This window comes from Phoxinus phoxinus (genome assembly GCF_949152265.1).
Source record: "Phoxinus phoxinus genome assembly, chromosome: 1".
Lineage (NCBI taxonomy): Eukaryota > Metazoa > Chordata > Actinopteri > Cypriniformes > Leuciscidae > Phoxinus > Phoxinus phoxinus.
In genome coordinates this window covers 50,651,655-50,664,761 of record NC_136876.1, presented here as the reverse complement: position 1 = coordinate 50,664,761, position 13,107 = coordinate 50,651,655, and the positions used below count along the sequence as shown (strand labels likewise).

General features: G+C 35.5%; 1 protein-coding gene across 2 annotated transcripts in view; it reads right to left on the bottom strand.

The window, feature by feature from the left end:
• LOC307003863 (Golgi apparatus membrane protein TVP23 homolog B) overlaps positions 1 to 13,107 on the bottom strand; it is a 291,916-nt gene that overhangs the window by 273,030 nt on the left and 5,779 nt on the right. The window contains exons 7-8 of one of the 2 annotated variants that reach the window (XR_013798852.1): positions 12,028 to 13,107; positions 9,324 to 11,919 (exon numbers count right to left, since the gene is read on the bottom strand). The exon at positions 12,028 to 13,107 is cut by the window's right edge and continues 252 nt beyond it. The exons of the other annotated variant lie outside the window; for it this stretch is intronic. The gene's annotated coding sequence lies outside the window, so the exon portion shown is untranslated. Of the gene's footprint in view, positions 1 to 9,323; positions 11,920 to 12,027 lie in introns of those variants that run through there. 2 annotated transcript variants of the gene reach the window in all.

The following is a 13,107-nucleotide window of genomic DNA, read 5'->3' as shown; positions in this document are numbered from 1 at the left end:
AATTTTAAGGCAACATGGTAACTTGCTTTTTTAAGTTAAACCAACTTTTTTAAATTTAATAATTATATCTTAATGGTTTATGGCCACTCGTCAACCTCACCGCAGGCTCGACTCTTCAGCACATTATTAACCCCAAAAACTCACATATAAGAAAATATTTTAAATTCAAAAATAATAGAGCATCTCCCCCTATATTAATATTGAGCAAAACACATTAAATAACACTTTTTTAAAAACATTTGCTCTCCTTTAACAGTCAGAAGCAAAGCATGCTGGGAACTATAAACCTGATGTAACTCATTCCGTGAATGTGTGTATATGTGTGTGTGTGTGAACATACATTCACATTTATATGGGAACATGTATGTGCAATATATGTAGGCTACACACACAAAAAAAAAAGGATTACATGTAATGCTATTTATGTCTTCATTTATACATATTTTATATGTATTAATATATAGCCATGGTCAATGCATATATAGCAGTATATTGAAAAATATAAGCACTAGTATATGGAAATGTGTTATGTAATATATTTTGCAGTATATTCCCGTATACTTTTGGATGGCGGGCTAGTCTGCACACTTATCTTATCGCATGGTTTATAGGAATTTCAATCCAATCTTCTGGTCTGTTGGATCATTTATAAGTGATGATTTTGATATCTTATCCCGTTTACAGATCTGAGGTGATATGGATTATCTCTAGACAATCTTATAAGATTGCAGCGCATCCTTATCTTTGAGTGTGTAGCGGTTTCAGGACCTTTGGGTTCATTGCGGTGATGGGCTGCACCCAGACTTGGGAGAGGTCACATGGTAAGATGGTGCGAAATTAATTTTTTACGAGGCGGACATGAAATTAGTTATGAAACAACCTTGACTTTTTGAAACGTTAAAAGTCCAGGGCTTGTGTTAGCATGCTATTCATTCACTGTGTGTGCTCTGCTAAGCTTTGTGTAAACGCACAGTGTAAACGCGGTGACATAACACACTTAATGAACTGTAAAACTGTTTGCACACATTTGCAGGTGCATTTACTATGATTTTTTTAATGATGTTAAGTGTGCAAATAACTTTTATCTGCAAAATTACATAACAGTCCTTTTTACTTGTATACATTTATATGTCATTCCCGTTGGGGGCAATTCCGATATATATCTCCAAATGTGGGAATCTTGATTGCATAATATTTGGCAATAGGGGAATGTGTTTGCGCTCTCCTCTGTTTTATTTTTGGTGGAGTGTGTGTGCTTGAATATGAATATGAATAAATATGAAACATTTATAATGTAAATTCTAAAAATATGAGAGATCTGTCACAATATATATTTTTCTATATGCAGTACCATATCTGATCACATACGCATCTATATATTATGAAGTGTATTAGTAAATATAAAATTACATACATTATGATATATTAGTAATATGTTAACACAATATATTATTCTGTATATTTTCATATAATATACTGTTAAACCATTTAATATATTGATCGTTCATTTATAGAGAAAATATATTTTCTTTCCCAGCCAGCACAGCCATGTAGGCCCCACATGGGTTTGACCTGGGCTATCAAACTGGGACCCAGACAGTTTTGCCCCCGGTTTCCATGTAGGCCCCACATGGGTTTGCCCAGATGAAATGAACACTGCTCCGTGTGCACACTACAGGCTGTTAAATGTAACACTGATCACTGTTGGAGTTAATGAGATAATTAAGTGATTGAATAATGATTGAGCATTAGTGATGAACACCTGCTGTTAACAAGCAGAATCACTGAAGGAAAGAGAAACACAAGAACTACTTCCAGCCATAGCCTTAGATGAAATCAACTGAAGATAAAATACACTAAATCTCTCAGGATCTGATTAAACAACTCCACAAACAGCATTACCAGCTTCACTTATTACTAACCAGGGGTGCGTTTCCCGAAAGCATCGTTAGCCAACTATGGTCGCAAGTTCCGTCGTTATCAGCATAGTTCAACGATTTGGTGTTTCCCGAAACCATCGTTCCAACAAACGTTCGCAAACAGCATCCCAAACTTGTGTGTGGTTTCACACGCAACTCTCGAGCTGTGGGTAGAAGCAGAGTTTCTAGTTTACATGAGATGTAGACTGAATAAATCCTTATCTTTAGCAAAATAAGCAAGCTGACATTCAGTACAACCCGTGTTATTTATTTAGAATACATACAAATATAATTTACGTCTTTTAGTTTGTCAAGAGATTTAAAGCACCGATTTGAAGACTGCGCATGTGTGAACGTGCTCTACTACACTGTTAACCCTTACTGTAGAAAAAGCCCAAATTCGTACAATATCATACCATTTTCCATTAAAACAGTAATATACAGGAATATACCTACAGGAATATACTGTGAATTAACAGCGCTCAAAGTCCACACTCAGAGGCTGTTTTCCCAATCACACCCTATACCCTCATTCACTATTCCCTACACTAGTTCACTAATATAGTCCACTTGACAGAGTGAATGAAAAGAAGTGAGTGAATTGAGACACTGATGAACACCTGATCAGCAGAATCACTGAAGGACAGAGAAACAAGAACAGAAAAAAAGAGAAACGCAAGAACTACAACTGACTTCCAGCCACACTGAGTGTGAAACCAGTTTAACATTATTTATTTCAAGTTCTTGTTGAGAATGAACAGGGATTTAGTTAATGATAACTTTTGTTGTCACCATGATGGAGATCAGTATTTGCTTTAGTTGGTCTCTTGTACCTTGACTTAAAAACTGTATCCATTCATCCCTCTCTGGCTGTTATAACAGTGATATATAAAGCACATTTGGTTCGACAATAAAAAAATCAAGATGAAGTTTATCAGGAGTTATGGGTTTTGTGATGATGTCATAATCATTAATTTTCCTCATTTTAGTATGTAAGCTATGAATTTATGGGTTTAATACCATATATCTGATAATCTACAACATGAAGGCCAGCAATATTTCTGTAATCAGGTCAACTGAAATTTTTTTGAAATCATATAGTGCATTAAAATTGTATTAACTGCTGCTTGACACTCAGAGACATCAACAATCAGCGTATGAATCTCAACAATGGTGACGATCAAAAGTTTCATGTCGCAATGCATGCTGGGTACCAGGATAGTATAAAACTCCCAGCATGCTATGCTGCATGAATAATAATAAAAATATGTATTGCCACCATTGTTGAGATGCATGTTCTAATTTGTGATATTTCTGTGTTTCTATATTGCAGTGTCGCTCTGTTATTTATGGTTATGCTTGAGTTAGAAATCAATTAGACATTGTTACTGTTGTTTCACAGTGGTGGTAACACTTTTGATTGACAATAAAACTCTGAATGAGTGAGAATTAACTTCTTAGTGAATGGACAGACCATATAATGACTTTGTCATGATAGTGAACATAATCACAATCATTCACACACGGTATGTGTGCACAAGTGTGACTTGTAAAAACACAGCTCAAGCAGCAAGAGAAAATGTAATGTGTTGGCATCAGCAACCCAACTAAAGCAAACACTGATCTCTATAATGGTAACTTCAAATCAAACATTTTCAATTAAACATCTCAATAACTACTTAGATGTATGACATAAATAAAGTCATACTGGTTAATAATACGTGTAATAATGTGTAATGGCTGGAAGTCAGTTGTAGTTCTTGTGTTTCTCTATTTTCTGTTCTTGTGTTCCTCTTTCCTTCAGTGATTCTGCTTGTTAACAGCAGGTGTTCATCACTAATGCTCAACACTTACATATCCCTTAATTATCTTATCAATGTTACTTTTACTCTTTGTAGTGTGGATTTTCCTGTGGGGTTGAAAGGGTTAACAGTGTAAGATAAAAAGACACACCCACGAAAATAATTTAAACAGTGATAAACTGTAAGTTATAAAACAGGTTTATACTGGCAACAGTGTTGCCAGTAGTTTATGGTAAAATGTAGTTTTTTGGGTCACCATTGTGCTGAAGAGTAGAGCCTGTGCTTCAGTCCAGCAGAAGATCTAGACACATTGATGATACAGTGCATGTTGCTTTATTTAACAGGTGGTGACTGTGCAGTTGCTGATCTAGTGGAAATGTTTATATGCACTTAAGTTTAATAGTGGATTCTAATGAAAATTCTTAACACTTTACTCACATTATTAATGCATTGCTCATATTAGTTAATACATTTAAATGGCAGTTAGTCAATTTAAGCCAGTCAGTTTCTGCAAGTGAAATTAGTTTTAATTCGAGTTTTAATTTAGTGCATTTTACAGTAACAAACTGTAGATTACAGTAAATAACTGTACAATTAACAGGAAATTACTGGCAACAGTGTTGCCAGTGTTTTACTGTAAAAAAACCCGGTAAGGTCTAACAGTGTATGGAAGAACGAGCCAAATATTGAGTCTGGTAATTAAACAAAATAACTGAGAAAAATTAGAAATGGTCTTCAGATGCCATGTCTGTCTGTAACTTATATGACAAAATCTAGCGTTAATTCGATCTCAAACAGATTAATTAAAATAAGTTATTAGTCCACCACGTGCGGGAGACGTCATAAACCAACGTGGTTGAACGATACTTTGCGCCATACGGTTTCGGGAAACAGTCGTGACTAGCTAGTCGATTTCTCCAACGATGCATTGTACTATAGTAGTTAAGCAGTGAGCTATATAGTTGTACGGGAAACGCACCCCAGACTGACTTTATTTCTGTCAGACGTCTACAGAAGATCTTATTGAGAATTAACAGAGGTTAAGATGTGGATGATTTATTGAAAATAATAGTTTGGTTTGATGCCACCATTATGGTGATCAGCATTTGCTTTAGTTGGGCTCTTGGCTTTTAACAGGTTTTTGCTATTCAGTTGTATCTCATTGTTATGTTGAGAACAGCAAGAGAAAATGCAATCAGATGCTATAAATAAGGGATAATCCACGGCAAACCATGTTTTAAAGGATTTTAATGTATGAAGTAAAGGCGAAGAACCACCGCGGAGGATGGTTGTCCCTACGTCCTCTATTATCCCGCATATACCTTGGTTATTTGCCAAGTTTAAAACAAGTTAAAACTGTAACTGTAATTTTTTTAACAGACGGGTAAAAATTACGGTTATTTTATTAAGTTACGGCTCGTTAGTTCTAGCACTCCGTCCGCTTTTAATAAAGTAGAGCCATCGGATTGCTTTTATTTGAATGAATTATCATATTTATTTAAATTCATTATTAAAAGAGGGAGACAGAGAACTGAAAGAGAAGGAACAGAGAGAGAGAGAGAGAGGGAGAGAGAGAGGGAGAGAGAGAGATGCGTGCGCGAGTTACCTGTGTGCGTCTCTTCTTTAAAGTCTACAGTCCCCTCGTTGCTTTAAAATTATTTATGAATGACAGGACACACTGACAGTGACAAGGCAATCTTTATTTGAACTAATCATGTCATTTATATAAATGAATTATGTAGACAGTGTGAAATAAAACCGGCGTCTCTAACCACGATTACTATACACGGGTTTCTGTGCAACGTCATCACGTAGATGCGCGCGCATCTAAGAGGCAGAAAGCAACAGTCTTTACGGCTATATCTAGCAGAAGCAGAGATGACGCGGAGCTGTTGTGCTGTAAACTAACCTAAATGCATAGGGTATGTCAGGTTTTTATGATTCGCAAACTTAGTTGGACAATTTCATACTAGTCAACTAACTAACTTTTTACATAATGTTATATTAATATGCAAATGAAACACAAGTAAACAGATTCAACTCTGAAATTGCAGTTTATTATTGAGTCAACAAGAATTTACAAACAATGCGAAATCTACGTTAATTACAATGTTCTTTTACAGAACTCGGCATAACATATAGCGGTCTTGCCTCTTGGATGCGCGCGCATCCGGTATTGTTTGTATACAAGAAACCTGTGTATATAAAGACACATTACATTAATTCCTTGTGCCGCTTTTTGTCATTCAACGTCTTCTTCGAGTCTTCTATTTCGTCTTGTGCCTGGGCCCATTTCTCAAAATTGCCATATTCACCATACAAATTAAACGATATGCAAAAATCATCCATTTAGCCTACATAAACGTTTTCATACGTGTCTCTCACTCTGTTTGCAAGTGTAACTGTGTTACTATGGTTACCGATGTTTATAGTAGCGGATTGATTTCGAACTGTAATCAAACTGACTGGAACTACTTGTGCTTTAAACGGTTTTACTGCACACCTTCCAGCCAATCAGAATCGAGTATTTAAACAGCCCATGGTATAAACTGATTGATATTCGAATACATAGGCTGGTATTTGATATCCGTTCGAATTTGATTTTTCTGAAAAGTGACAGCCCTACTGTAGTGTTCATTTCATCTGGGCAAACCCATGTGGCCCACATGCTGGCTGGGTTTCTTGGCTGGATGATTTTAGAGTCAAGAGTGATTACCTCTCAAGTCCTTTTATCTGTATATTATCAAAAACCTTGATAGGCATCTGTCCATCCTCCTCTGGTGTCCATAAACTCAGTCATTTCTAAATATTATCTTAGCTTGTTTGTTTAATACAATTGCATGTTATATAGAGTTGATTTTCCTTTCTAAATTTTTCATATTAATAAAACGTTCAAAAAACGGTCAATGAAGAGGTAAATGCAACAATTGTACAATTGCAAAAATGTAAAGCCGTTCAGTTCTGTGGGTCGGTTGATAAAAGAAAATCATGACTCATTTTAAGGGTTATTGCCTCTGTGACACAAGCTAGCAATTATTTAGCAAAAAATGAGAGTCGTCTATTATAGAGAAAAATGGACTATAGGAGTGTATTGACGGTCGTATAAACAACCCGTGTCGTAAAAGAGTAAAGTGAGCTACCCAATGAGATAATTTCTGGGAATGTCTGTGTTTGCCGAAGAGGCATTCAGAGATTGCAGAGCGGATTTAATGCCCGTTTTCTAAGAACTTGGACTGAGCCGAGGGTCAAAGGTGGCTTAGAAAGTCTGAGGCTCGCCTATAAGAAGGCCTTTATTCGGGCTAGGCGTGGATTTTGACACTTGCCGGCACACGGAAGAGTAAAGTAAGTTTATTTTTTTGGTTCCGGTCTCTGATAACTTAAGCCTGCTTGTAGAGCTAAACTGACAAATGAATGTTTTAATGTTTGTTAAGGAATTAAGACGCGTTACTATTAATGCCATTGCATCATTGGAAGACAGAACGCTCTCAAAGCAGCTGATTAATATTAATAATGACCCAATCACTACTTTTCAATGCTTTCAAAGAAAATCTGTTGTTAGTTGGTTGGTCAGCGAAGTTAAGAATGAAATTGATTGATTATTGATATGGATCACCCATCCATTTTATTGGTTCATTGTTGATTTTTTTTTTTACTATTGTGCGTTTTGTGTGTTTTTGTTATTTTATTGTAAAAAGCACATTGGCCAACCTGGGTTGTATTTCATGGTGCTATTTGATCAAAGTTGCTTTCCAATGCAATTGATGAGTTCAGTATTGAACATTATTGGGGTTAGCCAATGGGTCGTCATCCCTACATAACACACACACACACGCACACACACACACACACACACACACGCACGCACGCACGCACGCACACGTACGCACACGTACTATAAATTAGTTTTTCGTATACAGCTTTGCGACAGTGTTGTCAAAATGATCATGATTTTAACGGTAAAACTAAAAATGCTACAGGATTTTTTTTTTTTTACAGAAAGTGTCTACGGTGAATAACTATGATAGATCTAACTCCACATTTAATGTAATTTTACAGTAAAATATCGTTAAATTGACAGTTTTTGGAAGTGAAAAAGAACAAGTCGTATAATTTACAGTAAAAAAAAAAAACGTAAATTGACATTCCCACAATTCCCTGTATTTTTGTTAAAATAACAATGTTTCTTCATAGTTTTTTTCGAATCAGTTATGTTCTACATTAGGGTTTTATGTTACATTACATTAATCTTGTTAAATGAATGTTTATTGCATTTTTAAAAATGCATGTGTTACCATGATGGTGTTTAGTGTTTGTGTGAATAACCCAGCTTCATTACTTTGATTGACCATGTGACTCTCATCACTGCTGTGATTGGTGGTTATCAGTTTAAATATAAAATGATACAAAACTCTTAAAGCTTCCACAGATATGTATATTAACATGATATCAGCTAGTGAGATAAGATTTCTTACTAAAAATTTAAGTCTGCAAAACATAAAATGATGCAACCAGATTGTTTTTATGGTAAATTTCTGGTAAGCACAGCTGCTGTTTTTTTTTTTTACCGTAAATTTAATGGAATTTGTTTACGGCCGCGTTTACACGGATCTGAGAAAATTACAAAAAATGCTGTATTATTCATGCCAGGCCAGTAGATGGCGATGCCACTTTGTAAAGCTGGGAAAGTTAGGCTGAATCCGAAGTTCACTATTCCCTACGTTAGTCCACTAACACTGTTCACTTGAAGGAGTGAATGAAAACGAGTGAGTGAATTCGGACAGCCGTTGAGCGTACGTCGGTCGTACACTCGTTATTACGGTGCATTGTGGGATTGAATGAGTGCACTCGATAACGTCCACTGTGGTTTCGGATGGATGTCCCGTCAAATAACGCCCTATAGGGAACGATTTAGGATCCAGACCAAGTGTCCATGCAGACTTCTGGGCTTTATCTGCACTACTTCCTGAACTTCAGCCAGCTCCTTTGTTTCCTGTCTGCCACTATTGGACAAACTGATTAATCCAGGTGTGTCTGATTATTGTTGTCGGTCAGGCACAGCTGGATTAATCAGTTTGTCCAATAATGGAAGACAGGAAACAAAGGGGCTGGCTGAAGTTCAGGAAGTAGTGCAGCTGTGCATAAAGCCCATTGTCAAGTAGCCTAACCCTGAACAGCTCGTTTAGCCGGTCCAGGTGTGTTTGATTGAGGTTGGATCTCCCTGTTATAAAGAAACACATACTAGTGGGTACAGAGTGTTTCTTTATAACAGGGAGCTCCAACTGAACATGTCATTAAATACAATTAAACTAAATTAATTCGTTTTATTGTCCCCATGGGGGAAATTCTTTTCCACAGCACTGCACTTGTTTAACACACACAACAAAACCAATATATAATACAAAAGTATTACACGCAGTGAGAATACACACACAGAGAAAGACACACAAAAGTATTAAGTATTACTGTTTTTTTCACAAATTCACGTTTTTGTAGTTTACAAAAGACGAAAACTGTTTTTGAAGACGATAACGATATAGTTTCCAAAAAACTTGTTCTCAAAAGTGTGTGTTTTCAGGCTCCCAAAGTGGCATTGTCGAGTAAATGAACGGCTAAAGCGCATAACAAGTTTTCTGTTTTGTTCCCTGCAAGTGTGGTGTAAAACTGATTGGTGGAGATTGTTATGTCTTTGCGTTTGCTTTTATTGAGCAAGTTACTTTGTGCACATATATAAAATGGATGAACACGCAGAAGGGTCTGAGGTTAAACACCTGATGATCAGGTTTCAAGATAGCAGTCGGAAAACTGGTCCAATAATCATCCCTGATGTATTATAACCTGTGGAAAACCAGTTCAAGGTCTCGATTTTCCACATTTTGGTATGAGGGTCCTAAAAACTGTTTTTGTCCTGTAACTATATCATCAGTTTTTCATTGAATTATCTCACCATAACATATATTGTCTTATATAAAGCTATTGTAATGGGATTAGACAGCGGTGTTGAGACCATGACAGCAGAAGCTGTTGATGTCAACAAACACTTGATGAGCTTTTGCCGTCGGGTGATGATGATGATGAAGCATGTGATCACTTGCATTAGTGAGTCAATCAGAACTCAAGTGAGAATATGCCATTCACTTTCTACATCTGAACTGAGATTTAAGGAAATTAAAAGGAATGCATGATATATCGGTTACCATATCGGTATCGGCCGATATATGTTAATTTTTAATGTTATCGTCATCGGCCCGATAAGATAATTTGACCGATATATTAAAGCCGACAAATAATGTATTATTTCCTCCAGCGGAGACACTTCAGATGCTATGTTCAACATTGAATTGCTTGAAATATGATTGGAATCACTTTGAAAAATTTAAATACGGCTTATCAAAATTCTGTCATATCGGCTACATAAAATTAAAATGAGAATACTTGTGTTTTTGAGACATGGATTTTAATGGTGAGACTTTTGTTTTTGTAATCAGGCTCTCAAAACTCATATTTAAATTTGATTTAGATTTATTGGCCGATATATCGGTTATCGGCTTTCAAATATAAAGAATTATCGGTTATCGGTATCGGCCAAAATGTTCATATCGGTGCATCTCTAGAAATTAAGAAAATAAATTTATGTAAGTTTAGTTGATATTCATGTTTTCTCATTTCCGTCTAACTTGACATTACAGAAAATCCTCCTGAATTCATTGGCTATGGAAATGTGTGATACATGTTTAATATATTTAAATATAAATGGACTCAGATTTAGAGAATGTTGAGAGACAATGTATATAATATCAGGGAATAAATATATAATTATTGAAGTAATGTTGAAAATCGTTGTGGTTCCCAATTTAATTTGCACTTCATTCATTAAAAGAGAGACAATTCTTCAGTTCTGAATGTTTTTATGTTTCTTAAAACATAGACGTCTTGAAGTCCAATCTAAAGATTTACTTCATGTTTGTCAGATTTGAAGTCTTCTGTGTGCTGGTTATGCATAAAATATTTAAAAATATACAGTTTAGAAGACAACATGCAAACTTTTAAAATGTACAGTGGGAAAATGGGCCAAGAAGAATATCGAGATCTTACACACATTTTTTGTCCAAAATACACGGTCAAAGGAGACTATGCTTCTCAAACCTCTAATATTTAGCAATAAAGATCCTAAGTTCATATTGTAGTCATCTAAAATAGCCAACACATTGTTACAATTTATGTATTTATTTTTGGTCTCAGTTGTAATGCTGTCAATAGGTACTGGTTTATCTAGAAAACATCGTCTTGTACGTGTTTGGTGTGCTCACACGAGACAAACAATACACAATAAGGGTTGTGAGACAAACAAGTTGACACTAAGGGTTCTGGTTCTCTGGAATAGAGATTACGGGAAAGCCGAAATGCTTAGGGCAGAGAACCAGCATCAACACTCGGCCTATACTTCATGACTTAAACCGTTCAAGGAAGGTTTAAAGTCCCCCATTTTATCCCTTAAAACTCATCTTTGATCACCAAAAATACATATGAAAAAAAAAAAAAAACTTCCTTGAAAAAAAAAAAAAACTCGTCTTAAAATATATTGAATGTAACTCGACACCCTTGCCTCATTTAGTATGCGCGGTTCTATAAATATGCAAATGAGCCCCGCCTCCACTCACTCCCTCGGCTCAGAGATCCACTGGTTGACGATCACACGTTGATCTGATTGGTTACACGGTTCTATGAATATGCAAATGAGTCCCGCCTCCACTCACTCACTCACTCAGAGATCCACTGGTTGACGATCACACGTTGATCTGATTGGTTACAAGGTAGTGTGTGACGTCAGAAACACCAGCGATTTCACACCGTGTGTTTGAGACTGTCTTTGGTTCACTGCAGTTTTAATACTCAGCAATGCTGTCGACTTATGAACTTACACATGGTTCGTCTTAAAGCAGATTAAAAACACCACATAGACACATAAACAACATTAAAAGTGTATTTTTCACCACAGATGCTCTTCTCTCCCGGTGCTTCTAGAGGTTTTCGCTTTGGTAAAAAATTGTGAGGATCAGCAAAGATGTTCAAAATTAATGTTTTTTTAACAAAACAAAAAAAAGGCTTGGTTAGAAAATAAAGCAACACAATTCATTCTGTTTCACAATATGTTTCAGGCTCATAATAATAATACATATTGGCTGAGCTAGACTGAGTGTCTATTAGCATTGCATATTCATATATTCACAGAAGTGACAGAATAGGTCAATTTGATTTGTAGAAATCACACGGTCTAAAAACTCCTAGAGCCAGTTTCATAGGTTCACAAGACCAGGACTGATTTCTCAAAGAACCTTAAAGTTAAACTACTTTCCAGCTTAAACCGCCTTAGACTTTTGATTGATCTGTACTATTAGTTACTATAAAACCTTTTTTGAGTGACTGCACATGATGGTTATTTATTCATATGAGACCCTGGACCACAAAACCAGTCACATGGGTCATTTTATTTAAAAATTTAGATTTATACATCACATGAAAGCTGAATAAATCATCTGTCCATTGATGTGTGGTTTGTTAGGATAGGACAATATTTGGTCGAGACACAACTATTGTAAATCTGGAATCTGAGGAGCAAAAAAATCTAAACATTGAGAAAATCTCCTTTAAAGTTGTGCATTTATGTTCACGATTGTGCTGCACTCACTCACAAAAATACATGTTTTATATATTTACGGTAGGACATTTACTAAATATCTTCATGGATCATGATCTTAATATCCTCATGATTTTTGGCATAAAAGAAAAAATGATAATTTTGACCCATACAATGTATTGTTGGCTATCGCCACAGATATAGTTTTGTGATCCAGGGTCACATATATATTCTTTAAATTCATAAAACCACGTGTACAAACTAACCTATTTCTGAATTGCAGCTATCTAACACAATTTGTCATTTGAGAAGTCATATTTTACTGTGCCCAGAATCTGTCATTTATGGACACAATTTAATACTGTGAGGCTTATAACAACTCAAAAAAACAGTCACATGACCTAAAAGCGTTTCAAAATTGATCAGTCACAAACATATGAGAGCAAAATTCAGCAGGTAACAAATAATTTAGACTTTGTAAAGTGACTAATCATCCAAAAATATTAAAATTATTTATAAAAGTAAAATATAAAGTAAAATATTATTCATAATGAAGCTTATTATAAATGTTAAGGTGCTTTACTACTTGTCAAATCTCCCTATTCTGTGGATATTATATTTTTAAACACCGCCGCTATTCTCACTTTCAGTACTTGAGATATTAATATATATTTCCTCAAATATTGATTATAGAAAAAAAAGAAAAAAAAGCAGCTTAGAAACACAACAAACTGAAGACGACTTCATGATG